The sequence below is a fragment of the Lonchura striata genome, chromosome 37 (genome assembly GCF_046129695.1).
Source record: "Lonchura striata isolate bLonStr1 chromosome 37, bLonStr1.mat, whole genome shotgun sequence".
In the NCBI taxonomy this organism is placed as follows: domain Eukaryota; kingdom Metazoa; phylum Chordata; class Aves; order Passeriformes; family Estrildidae; genus Lonchura; species Lonchura striata.
This window is the reverse complement of record NC_134639.1, coordinates 1,238,002-1,263,294: the sequence shown is the minus strand read 5'-3', so window position 1 is coordinate 1,263,294 and position 25,293 is coordinate 1,238,002. Positions and strand designations below refer to the sequence as shown.

The 25,293-nt window shown below is 50.7% G+C and overlaps 1 long non-coding RNA gene and 1 pseudogene across 1 annotated transcript; one reads left to right on the top strand and one right to left on the bottom strand.

The window, feature by feature from the left end:
- Positions 1-22,691, bottom strand: part of LOC144247988 (olfactory receptor 14A16-like) — a 160,385-nt pseudogene extending 137,694 nt beyond the window's left edge.
- On the top strand, positions 15,514-16,852 carry LOC144247997 (uncharacterized). Its single transcript, XR_013341409.1, has 3 exons — positions 15,514-15,692; positions 16,498-16,570; positions 16,757-16,852. It is a non-coding gene; the product is annotated as an uncharacterized LOC144247997 (long non-coding RNA).
- Positions 22,692-25,293: the final 2,602 nt, after the last annotated feature.

The window sequence follows — 25,293 nt, the reverse complement described above, 5'->3', positions numbered from 1 at the left end:
AGAATCTACATCCAACAAGAGACTAGATAATGCAGCAGATGTTGGCAAGACAACAACCTAGTCTGTTTAACAGTGTAAGTGATCTAGCTGCTTCTGCTCCAGGGACAAATATAGAAGAAGTAACAATTGCTTCTGTGGACCAAAACTTAGCATCATCCCTACAATTGCTCTGAAATGCATGGGTCATCCTTTTTTGTCTATGTTGTCGGTACATCTGTAATATCATGGACATAGTAGGTGTCAGTAGAGACAGTCAACCAATTGTGCGAGGACCTCTTTTGAGTTTAGAAGGGATACCAGACCAGGCACAATCTCCACAGATGAGAAAGTACCCAGCAGGTAGCTGCAGTGGAGAACTGGAAGAAACTGAAACATGTGCTGAAGTGTAATTACACCAATAGGAAGAATTTCTATATATTGGGAGACTGGAATTTACTGATACCGGATACTTGTCAGGATTTTGTTGCTCCATACCAGTCCAATTAAAAACAATGCATGCATCAGCTTGAATTGATCCCAAAAGCTCTAACTCTTGTGGTTCAAGAGGAGCAGGGGGAAGGTGAGGAACCCAAGAATCCCAATTATCCACATTATTTTGGGGATTTGTCACCTTACAAGATGGTGTGTTCTGAGGGCAAGGCCAATTGTCAACAGGTATCCCTACCAGACAGGTAGAGAATGGATTTCCAGGTGAGGATAGAGACAGACAGCACTCCGATTTGTCAGCTTAGCTAAAGTAACCCATATGTTTGTTCTTGGTTGTGCAGGAGCCCAAGCATTAGCTTGCAACAAAATTGACAGTATCAGAGTCAAAAGTATAATTTTGTTCCTTAAAGCATAATTTATTTCCTGTAGAATAGGCTCAAGCCGAAGTCGTCCTCTGTGGAGTCTTCGGTCTTCGGCAGAGGTGTTGGCAGCCGTGTTGAAACAGGACGTGTCCACTTCCTGGGAACCCACAAGGGCCCTGTAGGTGTAGACACACACATATGACCTCTACCCATATCATTTACAGGTGGTGGTCCTGACATATCCCTGTAGCAGGATGCCTATGCATTACAGTCATTGGCTTATCAACACCTTGTTTTGCAAGTATCCCATGTACCTAGGCAGGTGGCATATCATGAACACCAAATATACAAAGATGATTTAAAGTAAACAGTGCTTTTCCCAATCTTTCCTGAGGATCAGTAATTATCTTAAATTTTGCAAGATACTGTTTTAGAGTTTGGTTTTCCCTTTCTACTATAGCTTGTCCTGTGGGAGAGTGTGGTATTCCTGTAATATGCTTAACACCCCATTGCTGCCAAAAGCAATTAACTTTCTTCCCTACTTATGCAGGACCATTATCTGTTTTAATAACTCTAGGTACCCCTAAGATAGCAAAGCACAGTGTTAAATGTTGAATAACATGAATTGCTTTCTCTCCAGCTTGTGGGGAGGCCCAAATGAAGTGACTGTAGGTGTCAATGACCACATGGACATAACGTAAACGCCCAAATTCATTCACATGAGTCACGTCCATTTGCCACAACTCAGTGGGGCCTGGACCTCGGGGATTTACCCCCAGGCCAAGACCTGGTCCATTGTGATGACTACAGTCTGGACATGCTCTGACAATTCCTCGGGCTTCCTCCATGGTAATATCAAAGCAACATCGTTGCCCTTTTGCATTCTGATGAAATGAGGCATGAGCATTGCATGCTTTTGTAGAATTCTCCATGGGTACAGTCACTGATACCAGCTGATCAGCACAAGCATTGCCCTCCCCTAATCCTTCCATCCACTTGTGACTCCTGATGTGAAAAACAGCATATGGAGAAGATCTTTGTCTAATAGCTGATTGCAATTGTGCAAAAAGTGGAATCAGGCATTGATTCTGTACTTCTCGCAGCAATGCATCTTCAATACGCTGTGCTACTCCAACTGCATACAAGGAATCAGACACAACATTTATAGGGTCATGCATCCATCGACAAAATGCACAAACAATAGCTAAAAGTTCTAAAGTCTGCAAAGTGTCTGATTTCTGTCCCTCTAAAATGTTATGATTCCATGGTCCTTGCTCATTCCAGGTGAGAGCAGCTTTTCGTGATTATCTGCCTGCATCTGTGTATACAGAGACAGCTGAGCCCCCTGCCATGGGGACCCCGGCGCCCAGGAGCCCTCACCTCTGCTGATTTCACATTATACTTATAGCTAGTTATACTCAGGTTTTTGTCAGAAAGTACAAAAAGAACTCTTGGTCACTTTGCTTTGTTTGTTTTAAGGTCTGAGGAGTCTTTCTTACCTCTTATCTTTTAGTGTGGAAATTTGCATTAATTTTCTTTAGCCAGGGTAGTTTTGCAAGTGCTGCAGTTATTAGACTAAACAGCACATTTAGCAAGCTCAAAGTGGCACATTTTACTTAAATCCAAATGGATTTCTACACTGTTCGCTCTGTCTCATTCCCCCCTTTCCTTAAGATGATAAGGAAATTATTTTAATGTAAATTTTTGAATTAGTAAGTGCCCCTTAGTGATTTACTATGTACATTTGACATCAGAAGGATTTTTTTATTATTTTTTCTTTACTGAACAGTCAGTAAAGAGAGCAACAATCAGGAGATTGGAATGGCAGCAAGGAAGTGGAGTGCCCAAAAGGGAGCACCGGGGTCCCAGTGCACGATGGAATGCAGAAAGGGATTTCTCGAGAAGTGATAAATAAAATAAATAAATAAATAAAATAAATAAATAACTTAAAGTGATAAAATAAATAAATAAATAAATAAAATAACTTAAAGTAATACAAAATAAATAAATAAAATAAATAAATTAAATAAAGTGATTAAATAAATAAGTAAAAAATAACTTAAATAAAGTGATAAATTAAATAAAAAAAATAAAGTGATAAAGAAAATAAATAAATCCACTACTGTTCTGGAGGATATAGTGCTAGGGGAAAAGGAAAATCGCACTGAAACAGAGTAAGATTTAACAGGGTAGAAAATCCATCTGGCTTTAGGTGAAGTGTACTGCATAGTGGCTTGCTAACATGAGTGAAATATGCTGTTTAGTCTGTTAACTCTGCTGTGCTTGTAAAACTGTCCCAGACAAGGAGAAAAGAATGTAATCTCCAAGGTGAAGAGATAAGAGGGGCCCCTTGAACTCTAAAACTAAGAGAAAAAGAAGTCTGCAAAAAGAGACAAAGGAACTAGAGAGTTCTCTGTACAAAGGGCCAACTGTAAATTGTAAGGCAAAATCAACAGAATGAATATGCATGAACCTATTCTAAGATTCTATATATATATGTAAATTAGTGCAAGATAAAGAAAAGATCGAGAATCCCCAAGGGGCGCTCATGCCCTTTAAAGAGAGATCCCTGCAGCAAGGGAAATCCTGATGTGTGCCCAGCCCTAGAAAAAAAAAAAAAAAATTACCATTTCCCAACAAACCTTTATTAAAATTGTAAAGTTGCAATTTTCATCTGCATATCAGCACTCCCTTGCCACAAGCAGGATAAAATGCTGATGTGGGAGTTGGAACTCCTGAGAGACCTATAATTACTATGGCCCCACAGGCTAATGTTGTTAATTGGAGTCTCAGAAACAACTTTTGCCATCCTCAGCGAGTTGGGGGCTGCCGGCTGCAGTTAAGGAGGCTCACCAAAAATAAGACTCACACAAAAAATGAGGTATCAAAGTCACCACTGGCTTCTGAGATGGAGACTGGAGAAAAACTGAGAATCCAAGTGGACAAACTTATGACTGAGAAAGATCATCTCAGGACCCAAATTTCTTCAGCAGAGTGTAAGGAAAGACAATTATTTGAGAATTTGAATAGGGAAAAGTATAGAAGAGAGAAACTAGACCTGAGAGGTAACCTGATTTATCCCCGTTACTGAATTGAACATTTGCAGAAACATTTCCAGGAGGAAAAGGAGAAAATATGAAAACTGAAAGAAATGGTAAAGGTGATGCTTAAGCAAGCTCCCAATTCCCCCTGTGTTGTGCAGAGTCCATTCAGGTGGCTGACTGGCAGAAGCATCCCAGGCACAAGCCAAGTGAGACTGAAATGCAGTAAGTGGAACCCCATCAATACATATGTACTAATCCCTATCAATACATCAATACAAAACCCCATCAATACATATGTACTAATCCCTATCAATACATCAATACAAAACCCCATCAATACATATGTACTAATCCCTATCAATACATCAATACAAAACCCCATCAATACATATGTACTAATCTCTATCAATACATCAATACAAACCCCATCAGTACATATGTACTAATCTCTATCAATACATCAATACAAACCCCATCAATACATACGTACTAATGACCCACACATCCAGATTCACGCTGGCTCTTGCCAATGACTAATTACATTTCTAACAGATACGGGAACATAGCATTCAGCACTAACAAAGCAGGATGCCGAGAAGCTGGGTGTATGACCCGGATGCCAAGTGTCAAAATTACTTTAGTAAAAGGAGCAAATGTTATCTACCAAGCTGCTAAGGTTAATTTATAGGTCCTGGATGAGATGTGGATATTGGCTACTTGCTTTGCAATCAAGGATCACAATGACAATATTGCGGTGTTTTGAAAAGTCAAATCTGATATTCTGAACAATCAAATCTGTTGTCTGCCTGATGGCAGGGACTCAACGTTAATGTTTGAACATTGGCCCAAAGCCTAAAAGGAGTCCAGAGACTGTGCTGACTCCATGTGGCACCTGCACCCCTGGTCCAAGCACTGCTAGTATCCCCGTGCTGGATTTCTGCTGCAGGGAGAAGTGGAATTTCGGAAGTTCTGACCAGTTTGTCCCCACTAACAGCTGACGTAGCCAATGCTGTAAACCTAACAGCCACAATATAAGCACCCATGTGCCTGGGCATTGATGGGGTGGTGACAGGTTAAGAGAAGAAAGGAACTACCACTCAGTCCCACTTCTATCTCTCCTGTCTGAGACACTGGCCAGTGATCATTTTAACACACTCCAGTCTCATAGAACTTGCCAGTGTTTAGCCAGTGTTTGCTGTTGACATTGCCATTGCAGAAGACCCCGCTGAAAACACTGGAAGCAGCAACAGCAGTGGGCAAGCATTTCATAAAATAGAGGTTGAGATTCCTCCTGAAGGATATCAAGGCCTAGCACCATGAAAGACCAAAGAAATATTCACCATTCAACTCAACCACATTAAAAGAGATGGAACAGGGGGATTCTGAGTTGGAAAAAGGACTTTTGTCATTATTCTGAGTGATTAAACAACTTGAGCCACTAAGGGGTAACCTGTCCAGGAGACACATACTGTTTCTATCCAGGAATGGTATCAGTAACAATTCCAGCACACCCCCACTGAAGATCAAGTTAACCATCGAAGGACAGCTTATCCTTATTGCAGGAGCAATCCCTGCCAGCAGGAAACAAATTTAACAAGTTTAAATTAACAAATTCAACGCACAGGGTAGAATTACTTCTTTTATTTAAGCTAGGAAGTAAGGTAACTTAGTACATGCATTCTACACCACACGTGCTTGTCAGTTGTAAGTGCAATTAATTGAGTATGACCAGGGATTTTACCCATTACCCAAATTAGGTAACACTTCCATTATTACGTCCAAGGATGGATCCCACCAAAAAGGTGCCACGATAGAGAGGTCTTGGCTGGCGTTCCCTGGCTCCCCTGTGCAGCCTCTCATCAGCACCACAAACACTGGGGCCACGTGCTTTCCTTCCTACAGAAAAGAACTCTCATTCTCATCCAGAAGCGATTATTCAAATGTGGATACCACCTCCCATATTATATGTGCCCAGAGATGACTCTCATACAAAAGCTGCCAGATCAGAAAGCTTTCACTGATCTTGATAGTAAAAGGATTTTAAAATCAAGGGGATTTAGGGTTAAAAGGAAAATTAAGCTTTGTAGGCCCTGAAAAAAAAAATAAATGTCCTAGGTACATGAAGGATTTGTACCTTGCTAGAACTGCACCTGTGTAGCTAGTACATGATAAATGATATGACTGTTAGATGTGATGATTGTTTAGTAATTAAATATAATTACTGTTTAATCGTAAGAATAATCATGAGAAACTGTGGTAAGTGGCCTCAGAAAGATCATGAGAAACTCATGTCAATGTATACAATAGAACAATATAATTTTAATAATTAATATGTAGATTATATAACGATAGAATATAAAATACATTAAGCTCAAAAGCCATGTTGGAGTCAGATTTGGGTCTGTAGCCCTGATTGCCAGAGTTCTCAATAAAAGCACCTGCAGATGATCATATCCCGTGATTATGTGTGTTCCTGAATGCTAACACCCTGTCTGTCCACATTTTGTGTGGGAGCAATCCTTGGATGTTTTCAGTGCTGGAGGTGGTATCCAGGTTTCAGTGGATGAGCTCCTTAAAGATGATTGAAACACTTTTACAGGGGAAGGAAAGCCCCTAGGCCTAGGGTTCAATGTGCAGATTACATGCTGCCCAGGGAGGTAGAATTCAGTAATAATTTTCTGACCTGGCACATATTGTGTGAGAGCAATCCTTGGATATATGTCATGTTGGAAAGTTGTATCCAAAGTAAGATGGTGGACTCCTGAAGAGGAATAAAGTGATTTTCTACAGGAAGGAAAGGACATAACCCACTGTTTCTTGCGCAGATATGCTTCTCAGGGGAGGTAAAGGCCACAAAGACCTTTCTGCTCTGGATCGTCTTGTGTTAGACATCCACTGGAAGTATTTAGTATCGGCATGTGGCTCCAAATGCTGTAACTGTGCTCCTGGACATGAATGACAGTACCTTTCTTTGGGAAGGCAAACACATAGTCCTGCTGGTGGTGTTCACATGACTGCAAAGTGAAGGTAAAAGCCAGCAACAGCTTTCTGTTCTCACATGCTTTGTGTGGCAGCAATCCTTAGACATTCAATATTGGAGCTTGAATCCAAATGTCAGAACCCAGGCCCTCCAAGTGAATGACGGTACCTTTCCTAGAAAATGAAACTCCCAGTCCTAATGTTGGTGCCACAGATGATCATCTGCCTAGTAGAGAGACAAGTCAGCAAAACCTTTCTGTCCAGGAGCCTTGGTTTGACAGCAGTCCTTGGACATATTTGATATTGGAGGTGGTTTACAAAAGTTTTGACTCCTGAAATGGAATGACAGTGCTTTTACATGGGAAGGAAAGCAGCTAGCCTCAGATTATAAACTGGAGAGGGGAGGAAAATGCCAGCAAGAGTTTCCTGCCCTAGTCTGTTTGGTGTGAGAGCAATGTCTAGAGCCCTAGATGTATTCAATACTGGAACTCGGCTCCAAATGCTGCAGCTAGGTTCTTCAACGTTAATGACAGCACCTATTCTTGTGAAGGGAAACACCTTGTCCGACTGACGGTGCTGCAGATGATCATCTGCCAGGTGGAGGTGAAGGCCAGCAAAACGTTTTCATCCTAAAACACTGTGACTAGTGCTTTATTTTCCAAGGAAAAATATTGTCATTCCCTTTCAGGAGCACATATAAGGAATTTGGAAACCACCTCTACTAATGAATATGTCCAAGGATTTCTCCAACAGAATAGGTGTCTGGAGAGATAGGTCTTGTTTGCCTTTTCCTTTCCTGGGCCAACAATCATCTGCAGCACTAACAGTAAGACTAGGTGTTTCTCCTCCCAAGGAAATGTGCTTTCATTCACTTTCTGAGCCCAACCTCCTAAATTTGGTGCTAAGCTCAACATTTGGATCCATCCACGGATTGCTCCCACACAAAATGTTCCAGGACAGGAAGGTCTTTACTTCGCCCGGACAGCCTCTCATCTGCCCCTGAAACACTGGCTACCTGAGGCATCGTGGGCCCACTGAGCCAGAAATAACTCAGCCTTGTGTGGCCAGTCCAGACCCACCTGGGACACTTTAATCCTGGCAGCCCCATCCCTCTGTCCATTGCTGTGATGCTCTTCAGTGCCCGACTCCTGGGTACGTGAGCACCCACAGGAGGGACTTTTACAACCAGCTTGTCCCCTGGGCAGTGATGTCCTGCCCCAGCCCAGCAGCCCCAATGGGTTTCCCTTGTGCTGCCAATTGTCCTTTTTCCATTGTTCCAACCACCTCACAGCGCACTTGCCACCATCCATGAATCAGAGCTGAGGTAGAGTTGGCCATTTCTCTCATTCAGCCATGTCCAAAGCTAGCTAGACGGCTTTAGGCTTTAAGCTCTGTAACGTGCCTGGAGCCACCTTGTCCTTCAGTGGCTTCCATAAGTTGCCATGTAGCATGTAGCATCCCATGAACTCTCCCACCTCACTCCCAAGTCCTCAGCCTTGGCAACAGCAGTAACTGCTCACCACAGAGCCAGTCCTCCTGGGGGGAAAAGCAGTCTCGCATTTGGGCCTCTGTGTCAACTTCCCCTGTGCAACTTCCCCTGGTTTCTCCTTTCCCTGTCCCCTCACTGGATCGGTAGCCCTGGTGGCCACCCCCCTTTCCCTGGAGACCAAACCCCTCTGCCCAGCCCTTAGCTCCGTCCCCCACCCCTTCCCCTTCTCAAGCTGTCTCTTCCACGTGGTCCCCCTCTTTTATCTCGCTGAGCTCCCTTCAGCCACATGTGATATCCTCCACTGGAATAAAACCCTGCAAAAAGAGCCTTTCTTGCCTCTGTCACTGAGCCAGCTGTGGTGGGTGGTGAGTGAGGGTCTGACTGCATTGACTGAAGGTTATCTCAACTTGCTTTTCTGCAGGAGACAGATTATAGGCAGCAGCAACCACTACTCTAACACCCACATTTTCAATTGGTGCACAACTGGGCCCTGACCTTGAGGCTTCACTGAGCCTTTTGGAAGCATCTCCATTGGATCTCCTCTGGATTCCAAATCACAGTCACTGTTCCAGAGAGAAAAATCCCAATTTTCTGGGGGATTTCTCTGGGGGTGGCCGACAACCCTCGAAGCTTTGAGGACCAGTCTAATCAGCAAAACCTCCTCTGAGAGTTTTTTTCTGACACACCAAGGTGGCGAGTATAGCCTAGTGACAGTCACCTTTTTGTATTGTTTTCCCTTTCTTTTATCTCTTAGGAGGCAAAGGGGTTAATGGAGTAGGACTCCATACAGCAGCTTTCCATTTTTGATGCATCCCTACAATATGGCAGGAACCATCAGGAAAGAGAGAGTGACGCTTTTCATTTCCTGGTAGTCAGGGCCTCCCTAGCACGTGCCACCTTCACCTCTTCCCCTTCTGATGATAATCTGAAAATTTTGCCACAGGGTCAGTTTGTAATGACTTCCAAGATATCATTCCCTTTGAACATCCCGTCCCAGCACTGGCAGTCGGGTGCCAGTGGGAGCTGTGCTTCAGTGCCAGTCCCTTCTGAAACAGATGGAACCTCCTCATAAGCTGCAGAGTGCTGTATGGGTATAGCTGGCCTCAGATCCTTTGTATCCCAGATTCAAGAACCATAGGGTGGTCCTCCAACTTCCCCAGGTCCCTTCTGCTGGAGGCTCCAGGGTGGACCATTCTCCCTGGCTGCAGTGTGGAGCATTTTTTCCACACCTTGTCCTCTCCTGTCTGCTCCAACGGCTACTGTAAGGAAGAATCTCCTCTTTAATTTGTTCAAAAGCTTGTTGCTGTGAAGGACCCCACTTGAAATCAATCTTCTTCCTTGTCTGTCATATGATAGAGAGGGTTTACAATCTGACTGTAACCTGGAATATGCATTTTCCAAAATACCACAGTGCCAGGAAAGCCTGTGTTTCCTTCCTGTGGGTCAGTGGGGATATGGCTGCTATTCTGTTGACCACATCCGCTGGAATCTGACAATGTCCATCTTGCTATTTTACTTCTAAAAACTGAATTTCTTGGGCAGGTCACTTGACTTTACCCTGTTTTATGGCAAAACCAGCCTTCAGGAGGATCTGAATTATCTTATCCTCTTTCTCAAAAGCTTTCTCTGCTGTGGCACCACTTTGCTGCCTTGGACTCCAGCTCACGCTGAAGTTTCAACACGTCCAGCATGGCAGCACTCAGTGATGGTGGGACTTCATTCAGGCCATGACAGCCCGCTGTCAGTGTCCACTCTCCACGGGACTCAGGCAGGGGCCATGTGGGGCTATTGAGGGGTGAGCGAGTCTTGCTGAGCACGCCCAGCTCTCCAGCGCCCAGATCAGCTCATGGACAGCTTCCTGAAGTTCCACTTGGTGCCATGTTGCCGATGGGACACTGCTGGGCTGGCCATCAGTACCTGCTGTTCTTCAACCCTCAGCAGGCCCACAGCAGAAGGGTCCTCTGAAAGACCAAACAAGAGATTCAGCTGTCTAAAGTTCTTCTTTATCCACAGCAGCTATCCCAAAGCCCAGCGGTGTCCTTTTGGGTTTTTGAAATACCTCTCCTGAGGTGACGTATGCCAAGGATACACGGAGCCTCTAGGCCAGTAACAACTGCATTTTTCTGCCACTCATGCCCAGTCAGGAGCACTTCAGCCCCCAGTATAGTCCCTGTTGGGACCCCCCTGTCATCCCAGAAACAGAGATGGATTCTGCCCCTGCATGAGGGCATCAGGGTACATTATCCACCCATGTCAACTAAGGCCTGGTGCTCCTGTGGCTCTGCTGTGCCAGGCCATGGATCCACACAATCCAACAGACCCCATTGTCCTTTTCCCACACTTGGCTGGAACCAGGGCCCCTCCAGCTCTGATCATGGTACTTGTTGCTCGCCTCTTGTAAATATGACCTGGAGGTCCCTTCCAGAGGGTCTGAAGTAACATCAGCCCTTCAATTCTACCTGAGGACTTGCCCAGTGGAAACTGAGTGGCATTGTTCCTTAAAGAGTTTTCTGACTGCAAGAACACTTTGAGACTTCTATGAGACTGAACCTTGTGACACCCCTGTGAGACCCTCATGAGACCCCCTTGAGAGACCCTTGTGTGAGAGACCTCCAGTGTCCTCCAGGTACCCCAGGAGTCACCAGAGGGCATAAGACCCCAGGAAGGGCAGGTAGAAGTAGCGGTGCTCAAGGACAATGGTGACAGTGATGGAAATGGCACTGCACAACCAGCTGAAGGCCCTGAACTGCAGCACAATGAGCCTGTGCCCCACAGGTGACTTGTAGGGGTACATCACCTGACCAGGGTCAAAAAACTGCCTCTCCCCCCAAAGACAAACTCCACAAAGCAAACACCATCCAAATACCCCATATCCCTTCAAATGCCTCCCATATTCCCCAAATACAGCTGGGCACATGCGTCTCACCTGAACCTCAATTATAAAGCACCTCATGGTGGTCAAAGAACTGCCCCCCAAAATGTACCTCCTTGTGGGCAAAGAACTGCCCCTGCATCCCAAAATACCCCCCAAATACCCACAAACCCTCTATATACAGCAAAAATACAGGTGGGTGTAGGGGTCTCACCTGGGCCTTGTAGGCAAACAGGGTGATATGGGTGATACTGTACAGGGTGATGTTCGTGGAGAGCTGGATGGAGTTCCCCAGTCTGATGTGGTCTCTGAAAGCACCAACCCTCTGGGTGCCCCATAGAGACCCCCAAACTACCCCACAGACCCCCTGCAAATGTTCTATAGGGACCCCTGACTGCCCCATAGTGATCCACAGCTGCCCCCGTGCTCCCCAGTCACCTCCCCATACCCTCCGTGGTACCTGTGATGGAAAAGCACTTGCCCAGCAGGATGAGCACGAGGAGGAAGATGAGGAAGCTGATGGGGTGGAGGGAGCAGCCAGCATGGGGGTATGCGGAGGGCTGGGCACCCCCCTTCATCACATCCCCGACACGAGGGTCTCTGCACCCCTACACCTCCTGTACTCCCCCAAGCCCCTCATTAACTCCCATGACTTCAAAGTGCCCCTGTGCTCCCCCATACCCCCTATACTTTGCTGGGAAAGGCCCCCAAACCCACCCAGAACCCCCAGCCCCATCAAATCTCAATATGCCACTTGGACCTTGAACCTCCCAGTCTCTGAAGATCCCCCAAATCCCAATGTAACTTCCCCAGAGCCCGATGCTCTCCAGTCCCTGCAGCTGCTGCTGGACCCCACAAACCTGCCCATAGCCCCACAAGCTCCCCCTTCATGCTCCATGCTGGCAGCCACCATGAGCCTCTTCAGGTGGTGTGGAGCGGCTGCCACCCTAGACAGGTCTGGGGGGACTGGAGGGGTGAGCACAGGATCTCTCAGAGCACTGCCTCCCCCAGGCCCCCTTGAAGCTCAGATCTCCCCCAGCTGCTCGCTGATGAGTAACGTGAGGATGATGATGGGGACGAGGGTGATGTCTGTCTCCAGAACACCTGGGGAAGGTGGGGGGCAGGGTGAGAAGGGCTTCACTCCATGAAGCCCCCAATACCCACCAGGGTATCCACAGATGACCCCTGCATTGCAGCCCCACCACAATTCCCCATGTACCCCAACGTCGCAGAGGATAGATAGATATGATTGTTATCTTAGCTAGCCAAATGTCACCTCTGCCCTTAGATGAATCCTAGAGTGAAATGGACTGTTCCATCCTACCCCCCAAAAGATTGTGGCTCATCCCGCACCTCTGTACCTGCCCCTGAAGCATCAGAGTCTGTAACCCCACTGGCCCATGCCTTGTCCCAGCCCACCTAGGAGCCCCTGAAAAGGGGGCTCTGAGGGGCCATGAGGTCTCTTGGCCCTCTCCTCCTCTCTTGGCCCTCTCCTCCTCTCTTGGACTTCCTCCCCCCCTGGGGCTTTCCCTCTCCTAAACCCTCCGTTTCTCTCTGCCCTCCCCCATCCTCCTAAGCCCGGCCATGTGCTACGCCTGAGAGCACGAGGCTCGGGCATTCCTGAATCTTCCAATAAACCTCTCTCCCCAAGAGCAAGCTTCAGAGATCTCTGCCTCCCTACACCCCCACCATGCAGGAGAATAATCTTCACACACACTGGGCCTTCCACAGAAACTGGCACGGCCTCCTTGGGACACGTCCTGGCCCTTGGCCATCCCAAACCCGCGGGTGTGGCACACACAAGGAACTGTGGGCCAGGGCAGGAATGCTGCTCTGAGCCCTGGGGCCCGGGGAGCGCTGACACCAGCAGGTGAGGCAGAGTCCCTGCCCAAGCAGACCTGCCACTCCTGAGCCCTGGCAGGGTTGGTGCCGTGTCCTGCCCCAGAGACCTGTGCCCCTGGGGGCTTCTATGCCAGAGGGAGCCAAACCCATGTGCACTGGGGGCTGTGCTCCTGCCTGCAGGGGCTGTTGGCAGGAGCACCTGGAGCAACTGCTGGCAACAATTAGTAGATGGCAAAATGGTTAACCCTGCCCTGTTATAGAGATCTAAGTGGCCAATAAAGTACAGCTCTCCCCTCTTGTTCCCTGCAGCAGAATCAGGACCATGAACAGAAACAGTCACAGATATTCTTTCTGCACTCTATAAGCAAAACTATGCCAAACCACAGATGCTGCCTTCAAACTGACTCAAATTCCAGCCTAGACCTCTCACCTCCCAGACAGCTCCTTCCCCAACACACCTCCAACACCAACACCCTGCAAACACCACACAGAAGCCCTCAACATCCCGCCAGGACCCCCAGCTGTCCCCGTCTCTCTGCAGAGCTTTCCCACCCTCCAGCAGACGCCCTGTTTCCCTGCACATGCCGTGGGATGGCACTCAGGAGGATCTGCTCCAAGGCCTTCCCCGGCAGCAAGCTCAGGCTGCCAGGCCTATGGATCCTGGATCATCCTTCCCACCGAGCCTTCCCGTGCATGGCTCTTCCATTGGCACATCTGCTCTCAGCTGGGACTACTCCGCTCACCCAGGGATGCTGGGAAAGGAGAGAGAGCAGCCTGGCAAGGTCTATCTCCAGCTCCCTCTGTGCTCTTGGGGAAGGTAGAACCTTCCACAGGAAAGCAACTGGTGCCACAAGGAGTGGGTGGCATCAGGCAGCTCCGGGGAAGCCCCTCGGGAATTCAGAGGGAACACTGTTGGCCTTGACCTGTTGGCACCTGCAAAAGCTTGAAATCAGCTGCCTCAGCTTCCAGGGCCTCTCTTGGCCGGCATCCTGACATGGATGCAGGACGGCTGCCAGGCACTGCTGGGACCCAGCGGGACAGGACCGGCTGTCTCGTGTCCACACAGCAGCCCTGACACAGCCAGGGCCATCCCGAGAGCAGACAGACACTCACGGGCCAGCAGAGAGGAGCAAGGAGCCCTGGGCTCCTCTCAGGGTATCTCAGCTGGGCTCACTCCACAACACGCCCCCATTGGAAGGCCTGCTGATGCCCAGCTGCCAGAAATGCCCACCTTGTGCTGTCCAAGATGCACAGGGAGAGCCAGTGAGCAGGACACTTGGGAGGCTGTCATGGTTTGACACGGGCACAATGCCAGCGCCCCCATGAAAATGCAACCTCTCAATTGAATTCTGTGAAATGTGATCGAGAACAGAGCAAAGCAGGCCAAAGCTTAATAACAAGGGAAAAAAAAAAAAAAAAAACAAACAAACAAAAAACCAAACCTTTATTAAGCTACTACTATGAAAGGAAAAAGAAAGAAAATCACAGAAAATCCAAAATGAAAACCTTTCATTGAATGTTTTTATGCAGCAAAGGTGGCTTTGCTGGACATTTCCCAGCACATTCCCGGCTGCAGGCAGAGGGAGGAAAGGGAAGCGAGTCCCTGACAGAATCCCGGAAGGATCGCGGTGGGAACGGAGCCGGCCCGCGGGTTACGATCCCGGGAGGGAGAGACGCCTCTGCCCCAGCGAAGGTGCAAATGAAGCCATGGGAGCGCAGCCTGCGGATTTGACTGAACACGGACTGAACGGAACGAGAAATGGGAAGGAGAAAGGGAGAGAAAGAAATAGTAAAGGGATCTCATAGAGAGAGAAAGAAATGGGAAAAGGTCTCAGAGGGACAGAAAGAAATCGGAAAAGGCTCCGGCCCGGCCTCCGCAGCTCCCCGGGACACCCGCCGGGCGCAGCGGCCCTCACAATTCCAGCCAATCAGCGAAGGCGCTGGACAATTTCCAGCCAACCAGAGCCGTTCTCGCCGATGCGTCACCAGTTGCCGGGCGGCCCCGCAGCGCCCCGCGGCCCCGGAGCGGAGCTCGGGGCTCGGCCCGGGGGGACGGATCCGCCCCGGGGGGGTCCCCGAGCCCCCTGCCCGCCCCGGGGCCGGCCGGGGGCTCCCCCACCCAGCACCGGGGCTGCGGGGCGGCGGGCAGAGGGGGAAAGGGAGCTCCGGGCTGGAGCGGAGGGGCTGCGGCAGGAGGAGCAGGGACAGGAGGAGCGGCAGGAGCGGCAGGAGCGGGAGAATCCCGCCGCTCGCACCGCCCGCACACCGGGGCTGCAGCACCCCTGCCCCGCCAGCGTCGCCCCAGCCCCGAGCAGCAGGGGAGGGGGAGGCCGAGCTCGCCCCGGCTCTATCGAGGGGTCTCCGGGGGGATTTTTCTGGAGAGTGCTCGGAGCCGGCAGATGCCGAGCCCCGCGTCCCTCCGGGCTCCCTGAGAGGAGCTTTTCGGGGGGACAGGAGCTTTGATCGCCCCTCGGAGGGTCCCGGGGGACCACGCGGGGCTGGCCCGGTGCTGACAGGGCGGGACATTGGTTTTGGGGATCCCCTGAGAGCCGGGGCTGCGGAACGTGGGACCCCCGAGGCGGCAGAGGGGAAGGGGCGATCCCGGAGCTGGGGGACCCCCGGCAGCCCGGAGATGAGGCGGGGACGGGACCCCTGACCCTGGCAGGACCTGTCCTGGGGTGAGCTCACGATGCTCGTACCCCCATTGGTCCGTTTAGCCCCGAAATGAGTTCTGCACCTTCAGGGCTGGTTCTGAGAGCAAAGAGGGGGAGGAAGAAAAGCACAGTTTGTTTTCAGGAACTGCATCACCCCTCCACATTCCGGCTCCTGGGCTGCTGTGATGCCTTAAGGAGCTGGAACAGAGGCCAGAGGGAGCCAAGAGGAACAAAGAGGATATTTATTGAAGTGCCTTCAAAGGCCACACCCTGGCAGTACTGGAGCCACACTCGGGTCTCTGCCCGGATGGCTCCAAGATGGAAGCAAAAGAGGGCTTGGTCATGAGATCTGACATTTTTATAGGTGTTAGTCCATTTCCATACAGGATTTAACTGCCCAGTTAATAGGTTCAAATGATGAAGTTTCCTCCTCCTTCCTTGCTTGCTTGCCTGCCCTCCTCTTTTCACGTTGTTTGTGCTTTGGGCCTGAAGTTTGAAGAGATTGTCCTTGACTCTCCAGCTAGAGCAGGACTGTTTTGTCTTCACCACCCTGTGAAAAGATGCCAGTAACCCCTAATATAGAGCTAGAAGCTGCACACCAAAACAGAACAGAAAAACTTAAACCTGAGGTATCAGTTGTCTGCCAACAGACAGACAGCAGGACAGAGCTCTCCTTTGCTTTCAGTTAGTTTTTAGCTCACTGAGGCAGAGAAGTTCCCTGGGCTCTGGTTTTTCTTTTTCTTTGGAGCTGTTTACACCTGCTCTGGACTGAACACTCAGAAGAGCACCCCAGCCCAAGGCACTGACACCTTGTTTTTCCCCACATCAGGATTTCCCATTCTCAAACTTTGGCTGGATGGAGGAGGAGGCTGTGAGGAAGATGCCCTGGGACACCGAGGCAGGTGAGGAGGAAGTCAGTGCCCCTTTCCCCCTCTCTCCTGCTCCATCTCCCAGCCCAGCCTGGCCCCTGGCTGGAGGACAGCCCCGCTGCCGGTGCCCTCCTGCCAGGGACGCACTGGGGGGATCTCCTTGCCCTTCCCTGTGGCACGGAGGCAAATCCCATCCTCTCCTTGTCCTTCCTCCCCCAGAGCAGGAGCTGAGGATGGAGACAAGGGAGAACAAATCCCCACGGCAGAACCTCATGGAAGAGGCTGTTTTGAGCACCTCCATGGCACAGGAATCCAATGGGGAAGAAAATTCCTTGAGGTCCCACAGGAGGAGGGGCTGCAAACACAGATCACAGGGATCTGAGGAGGAAAGACCCACTCTGTGCCAGGAAGGTGGGCAGAGTTTCAGCCAGGGCTCAGAGCTGGTGGTCCTTGAGCAGCCTCATGACAGGGAGAGGCCCTACGAGTGCTTGGAGTGTGGGAAGAGCTTCAGGAAGAGTTTCAACCTGGTCTGCCACCAGAGGATCCACACTGGGGAACGGCCTTACGAGTGTGGGGAGTGTGGGAAGGGCTTCAGCCACAGGTCTGACCTGATTGTCCACCAGAGGTTCCACACTGGGGAGAGGCCCTATGAGTGTCCTGAGTGTGGGAAGAGGTTTCACACCAGTTCCCATCTCCTTGTGCATCAGCGGATCCACAGACAGGAGAGGCCCTTCCACTGCCCCGACTGCGGGATGGGCTTCAAGCACAACTCCACCCTCGTCACCCACCGGCGCATCCACACCGGGGAGAGGCCCTACGAGTGTCCCCGGTGTGGGAAGAGCTTCTCAGACCGCTCATTCTTTACCCGGCACCAGCGGAGGCACCGGTAAGGGAAGCCCTGTGACAACCCCGCCCGCAGGAAGAGCTTCGTGCGCTGCTCCAGCTCCATCCCCATCAGAGGACCCACCCTGGTCAGAGCCCTGGTGACCACATTCCCTGTGGCTATCACATTCCCTGTATCACATTTCCTGTGATACACAGAGGGAAGTGGCTGGTGTCTCTTTTATTTTGCCTCTTATTATATTTTATCTTCTTCCCTTCAAAACATGGAAAATTGGTGTAAAAATCAATAAATTCATCAAAGGCATCTAAAACCTCACATTTTACTTGTGTTTTTGGGGAATCTTGGATTCCAGGAGATATCTGGGAGTATATGGGGGGGGGGGTGGGTTGGGGGCTATTTGGTTAGTTGTCTTTATTTCCCAGTGTGGGAGGGGGTCCTGGGGACAGTCCACCTGGGATGCCCTGGGAGACCACTTCTGTGTAATTTCCCGCCTCCTCTGAGGCCAATAATTTGTTATCCCTGTTCATGTCCATCACTGTTTTAGCTATCCCTTTGTTCTAGAATGTTCCTTGTTCTTTGTGCCTTCATTGGTTCCCTCTTGTTAGCCACCCCTTCCCCTTGTCCCATCGGTTCTCACCCTGTCGGTCATCCCCTGCTCCTCCCCTGTACCTGTCCATTTTTGGCTGATTTGTACCCTGACCCTCCGATCCCATTGCTGTTATACACTTACCCCGCCTTGGGACGGGGCGCTCAGAGCTCGCTCCCTTCCTGAGTGGTTGTCTCCCTGCACCTCCGACTTCTCTTCCCCTCAATAAAACTCTCTGGAAGCTACAGCAGCCTGAGCGCCATCCCGCCTCGGCGGAAGCCTCGCTATCACTGTCCGGCTCCGGCAGAGCCCGCCCTCTGTGGCGTTCCCAGCAGGACCCAGGTCCTGGACACCACATCTTGGCACTCCAAATGATGAGAAGGATTGATCTGTCACCTCAAAACCACTCAATGCCACTGAAAACTACTCAATCCCACCCCAAAATAACTCAATTCCACCACTTCCCAGGGTGAAATTGGGTTGGAAGGGAATTGGGCAAAGTGGTATGCAGGTCAGGATGGGAATTGGGTGAGGTGGGATGGAGATTTGGGAGGTGTGAAATGGGGGAAGTACAGCTTGGGAAGGGGTCTTGATGTCCAGGAGGGGTGGTATGAATTGGGGTTGGGACTGGGGAGGTGGGGTGGGGTCTGGAATGAGACAGCCAAGATGATTAAATAGGGGAAATGTGGGAAGATTATTCTCCTGCACGGTGGGGGTGGAGGGAGGCAGAGATCTCTGAAGCTTGCTCTTGGGGAGAGAGGTTTATTGGGGGTGAAGGAAGGTCCGAGCCTCGTGCTCCCAGGCGTAGCACATGGCTGGGCCTCAGAGGGTGGGGGAGGGGAGAGACAAAAGGAGAAGGGTTCAGGAGAGGGGAAGCCCCAGGAGGAGAAGAGGGGAGGAAGTCCAAGAGAGGGAGGAAGTCCAAGAGAGGGGGAGAGGTACAAGAGACAGCATGGCCCCTCGGAGCCCCCTTATCAGGGGCTCCTAGGTGGGCTGGGACAAGGCATGGGCCAGTGGGGTTACAGACTCTGATGTTTTAGGGGCAGGTACAGAGGTGCGGGATGAGCCACAATCTTTTGGGGGGTGGGATGGAACAGTCCATTTCACTCCAGGATTTATCCAAGGGCAGAAGTGACATTCGGCTAGCTAAGAGAACAATCATATCTATCTATCCTCTGCAACAGGGAAACCCGTTACTTAGTGAGTTTTTGAATAGTCTACATTCATGAGGAGATGCTGGGTTATCTCACATTCCTGAGGCAGTTTTGGAGCACTCCCCAGCTCTTGGGGGGTTTCCTGAGAGCAGCTTCACGGAGCCCCATGGCCAGGGGTTTTTGCCACGGGCATGAGCTCAGAGCTGTGCCAGAGTCCATTGCCTCAGTGCTGAGAGTGGAGAAATTATGCACGGCCCCAGACATCTCCAGTGTGTGTTTGTGGAGGCCTGTGAGCTTACTGGGGAGAGGGCAACAGCAATGCCCTGGAGAAATGCGCTTTAGGTTCCGGGCATTCCTCACAGATCGGGGTGAGGACAGAAGCTTCCCCCATGGTGCTCAGCAGCACTGTGTTAATTTGTCCCAGTTCTGTCCTCCCTATTGGCCCATTGGCCTTTCCTAAACTTTTTACCCTGATATGTTCATGTTTTAGCAAGTTCTCCATTCCCTGTCCACCCTGGCATTCCCTATTAGTCCCTTTCCCTGTGTACTACCCCTAAACCCTGAGATCCCTGACGCTCTCCTCCACCGCCTCTGTTCCTGTATTTATACCCTAAACCAGCCTTTGTCTTTGTCTTTAACCCCCAGACCCCTGGAGCGTCAGACCCTGATAAACCCTCCTTTGGGCTCCTTGCCTGGATCAGGAATGGTGTGGCCAGCAGGACCAGGGCTGTGATTCTTCCCCTGTGCCTGGCACTGGTTGGGAAGCACCTCGAGTGCTGTGTCCAGTTCTGGGCCCCCCAATGTAGGAAGGACATGGAGGGGCTGGAGCGTGTTCAGAGAAGGGAAACAAGGCTGGGGAGGGGTATGGAGCACAAATCCTGTGAGGAGCAGCTGAAGGAGCTGGGGTTGTTGATCCTGGAGGAGGCTCAGAGGGCACAAGGCGGTGTCAGGGCACAGGTTGGACGTGATGATCTCCAGGGTCTTTTCCAAACTTGCTGATTCTGGGATTCCCTGAAAACCACCCTTGGAGCAGTTGCAGGAGGAGCCCTGGGCCTCCTCTTCAGAATCTCCAGAAGCCCAGGTCCCTCAGCTTCACCTCACAGCCCCAAAGCCCATCCTCTCAGTCCTGCAGAGCCTCTGCAGCTCCTCCTCACTGCCCAGAACAGGGAGCCCCACAGCCAGACACAGCAGCCCAGATGTGCCCCCCTGGCCTGGGGTGCCTCTGGCAAAGGGAGCAGCACCAGGCACTGCAGGAGCCTGCAGATAATTCCTGCAGCATTTGTGGGATGATCCTGCTCCCCAAGGGATGTTCCCGTGGTGCCAAGTCAGGAACTGCAATGGGGAGTGGGGCCAGAGAGGAAAGGGCAAACAGGCATGGGATGTGTGCAGGGGAGGGAAGAGGGGTGGGCAACAGGAAGAAATTTGTAGCAGGAAGAGTAAAGAAAGCAAAGGTGAAGCTGAGGAAATGCTCAGGGCAGTTTGGGGGTGGCTGCCAGGCAGCCCTGGCTCTGAGCAGCAGCGTCTGCAGTGGGACAGGAAACTCCCAGCTGATGGGAACAAACTTTCTGGTTGACTGCAGAGGCCAGGACAAAGCTGAGTGGTTTCCCTGGCGTCCCCCAGCCCTTCCTGGCCCCAGGGGCTGATGGCATTTGTGCTGCCTCAGGTTCATGTCCCCACAGCACCAGCATGGGGGTGCTCCTGCCTGCTGTGTGCAATGCAAATGGGCTGCTGAGCCAGTGCTGCTGTGTCTGTGCCTGCAAGGATGCGGCACCTCTGTGAGCTGGGGGAGAGGCCAGGGCTGCAGAGGGGGAATGTTGTTGGCAGCTCCATGAGGACACTCTGGGACGCTGCCCTGAGCTGTGCAGCACACTGGGGATGGATCAGCCCCTGCTCTGCTGCTCCTTCCCGTCTCCCCCAGGGCCCTAGCAGAGCACCAGCCATGCTGTTTGTCCCCAGCTTGCCCACAGCCAGCCTGGGGCTGCTCACGGGAGTTTTCTGTGCTGAGCATTGGCCTGGCCGTGTTCTTGAGAGAGCCTGGGCAAGGAGCCTGGAGCCCCCAGGCCCTGGCCTGAGGCGTCAGCGCTGCCCCAGCAGTGCCCATGGCCTGTCCATGCTGCAGCCCCGGCACTGCCACCCCCAGGACTGTGCCCGGCCCCGAGAGCACTCAGGCCCTGCAGCAACACCAGGGCCACCAGGGCAGCGGGGCAGGGCCACGGGAGCAGCACTGGCACCACCAAGTGCTGCTGCTCCTGGGCACAGCTGCTGTGCCAGCCCTGATCTGCCCCAGCTCTGCACACAGACATTGCTGCTGCAGCTCCAGAGAAGGCAACAAAAGAGCATCTCTGCAGAAAACTGTGCTGGGACATCCTTTAGTTCTTTTAAAGCCACTGAGAGTGCAGCCCCTCATTGACACAGTCTGTGGGCACAGTGAAGGTGGAAAGATTCAGAATGAGAATTGGCACCAAAAATGGCATTTCTTTGAGAATAATATTAAATGAGTGCTACAAAGAAAAAGATCCTTCCAAATGAAACCAAGAAGTATCAAAAATGACTTTTATTACAAGTGATTTGCAGAAATTGACCAGCAGTTTAGTGTTCCTGAAACATCCAGTCATCAGTCTCCTCACTGCAGCCTTGAGCTCCTGGTTCCTCCAGCTGTAGAGGAGGGGGTTCAGGGCTGGAGGCACCACCGAATACAGAACTGACAGGGCCAGATCCAGGGATGGGGAGGAGGTGGAGTGGGGCTTCTGGTAGGCAAATGCGGCAGTGCTGACAAACAGGGAGCCCATGACCAGGTGAGGGAGGCAGGTGGGAAAGGCTTTGAGCCGTCCCTGCTCACAGGGGATCCTCAGCATGGCCCTGGAGATCTGCACATTTGAAAAAACAATGAACACAAAACAGCCAAATGCTAAACAGGCACTGAACACGAGAGCTTTAGGATGTGTGGGATTTCACAGAAGAACTGGCCCAGGGCATTGCCACGGCACAGGGGCATGGAAAATGTATTGGCCGTGAGCAGCAGAGCATTGAGAAAGACACTGGCCCAGGCAGCTGCTGCCATGTGGGCACAAGCTCTGCTTCCCAGGAGGGTCCCGTAGTGCAGGGGTTTGCAGATGGACATGTAGCTCTTGTATCACATGAAAGTGAGAAGGGAAACCTCTGCTGAAATGAAAAAGACAAACAGAAGCAGCTGTGCAGCACACCCTGAGTAGGAGATGTCCCTGGTGTCCCAGAGGGAATTGTGCATGGCTTTGGGGACAGTGGTGCAGATGGAGCCCAGGTCCCTGAGGGCCAGGTTGAGCAGGAAGAAGAACATGGGCGTGTGCAGGTGGTGGCCGCAGGCTCCGGCGCTGATGGTGAGGCCGTTGCCCAGGAGGGCAGCCAGGGAGATGCCCAGGAAGAGGCAGAAGTGCAGGAGCTGCAGCTGCCGCGTGTCTGCCAGTGCCAGCAGGAGGAAGGGGCTGATGGAGCTGCTGTTGGACATTTGTGGTGCCTTCGCATGTGGATCTGTAAAAAAAAAAACAACATGGAATGGTTGGGTTGGAGAGGACTTTAAACATCTCAGCACAGCTTGGAGGGAGTTTCCCCACTGCCTGCCCAGGGCTCTGCTGCCTGGAGCTGTCCCTTCCAGCAGCTGCTTCCCTGTGTCCTGGGGGCTCAGCTCTGCTTGGCAGACCCCTCTCAGCCCCGCTGCCAACGAAGAAGACATAATTAATCTGTGCTGGTTTTCAAGGTTGTTTATTCTTGTTTATGTCTAACATGTTCTGCTGCCGTTCCGCAGGACTGTCCTGCAGGGCAGTGTGTGGGGCTCAGCAACTCAGTGGGATGTTACAAACATTATATACCAGAAACTATGTGTGCTATATTTACAATAACGTGCCAATACCTATCACCTACGTTGAACAGTGTGTCCCCAGCCTAAAGCAATAGAAAAATGCCAACACTACAGTGAAACATGGAAAGCATGATGAAGAAAAAGGACAAGACACACACAATATCTTCCATCTTGCCTCCTTTGAACCGCTTATCTAGAATACTTAAATTCTACTTTTGCACCCATGTCACACTAATTATTACTTATCTCAAACACTCAGATCTTCTCATTCATCCTGTAAGATTGAAAAGTCTTTTCCATGGACAGAGATCAGAGAGAGTGTCTCTCGGAGACCTGTATGGGGGGTTCCTGACCCCCTACCAGGATCCCAGACCTGCCAGAGCATCAATAGGGATTCCCTGAATAACCCTAGCAAACCTCATCAAGACCCATTGCTATGATCCATGGCAACCATCAGCAGCCCCTGTTGCTATGGTCAGTTTCCGTGGCAACCATCACAAGCCCTAGTTGCTATGACCAGTTTCCATGGCAACCATCACAAACCCCGGTTGCTATGGTCAGTTTCCATGGCAAAGATCAAAAACCGCCTGTTGCTATGGTCAGTTTCCACGGCAACCATCACTAGCCTCTGTTGCTACGGTCAGTTCTCATGGGGACCATCACAAGCCCCCTATTGCTATGGTCAGTTTTCCATGGCAACCAACACCAGCGCCTGTTTCTTTGGTCAGTATCCATGGCAACCATCCCAATTCCCCTGTTGCTATGGCTTTTTTCCATGGAAACCATCACGAGCCCCTGTTGCTATGATCATTATCCATGGCAACTGTCCCAAGACGCCTTTTGCTATGGTGAGTTTCCATGGCAACCATCCCCAGCTCCAGTTGCTACGGTCAGTTTCCATGGCAACCATCACCAGACCCATTTGCTATGGTCAGTTACCATGGAAACCATCCCCAGCCCCAGTTTCTATGGTCAGTTTCCATGGCAACCATCTCCAGGCCCCTGTTACTATGGTCAGTTTCCATAGCAACCATCACCAGCCGCTGTTGCTATGGCTAGCTTCCCTGGCAACCATCCCCAGCCCCGGTTGCTATGGTCAGTTCTCATAGTGAGGATCACCAGTCGCTGTTGCTATGATCAGTTTCCATGCCAACCACCACCAGCCCGGCTTCTATGGTCAGTTTCCATGGCAACCATCCCCAGCTCCAGCTGCTATGGTCAGTTTTCATGGCAACCATCACCAGACCCATTTGCTATGGTCAGTTTCCATGGCAACCATCCCCAGCCCCAGTTGCCATGGTCAGATTTCACGGAAATCATAACCAGCCCCTGTTGGCATGGTCAGTTTCCATGGCAACCGACACCAATCCCTGTTGCTATGGTCAGTTTCCATGGCAACAATCAGAAGACACAATTGCAATATTCAGTTTCCATGGCAATCACCAGCCCCTTTTGCTATGGTCAGTATCCATGGCGGCCATCACAAGCCCCCTATTGCTATGATAAGTTTCCATGACAACCATCACCAGACCCATTTGCTATGGTCAGTTTCCATGGCGGCCATCACAAGACCCCTGTTTCTGTGGTCAGTTTCTCTGGCAACCAACACCAGCGCCTGTTTCTTTGGTCAGTATCCATGGCAACCATCCCAATTCCCTTGTTGCTATGGATTTTTTCCATGGCAACCATCACGATCCCCTGTTGCTATGGTCAGTTTCCGTGCCAGCCATCACTAGCCCCATTCCTATGGTCAGTTTCCATGGCAACCATGACATGCCCCATTTACTATGGTCAATTTCCATGGCAACCATCCTCAGCCCCCGTTGCTATGGCCAGTTTTCATGGAAACCATAAACATCCCCTGTTGGCATGGTCAGTTTCCATGGCAACCGACACCAATCCTTATTGCTATGGTCAGTTTCCATAGCAAGAATCACCAGACCCATTTGCTATGGTCAGTTTCCATGGCAACCATCTCCTGCCCCGGATGCTATGGTCAGTATTCATGGCGGCCATCACAAACCCCCTGTTCCTGTGGTCACTTTCCATGGCAACCATCACCAGACAAATTTGCTATGGTCAGTTTCCATGGCAATCATGACCAGCCCCGGTTGCTATGGTCAATATACATGGCGGCCATCACAACCCCCCTGTTCCTGTGGTCGGTTTCCATGGCAACCATCAACAGCCTTGGTTCCTATGGTCAGTTTCCATGGCAACCATCCCAAGCCCCTGTTGCTATGGTCAGTTTTCATGGAAACCATAACCAGCCCCTGTTGGCATGGTCAGTTTCCATGGCAATCATCGCCAGTCCCATTTGCTATGGTTAGTATCCAT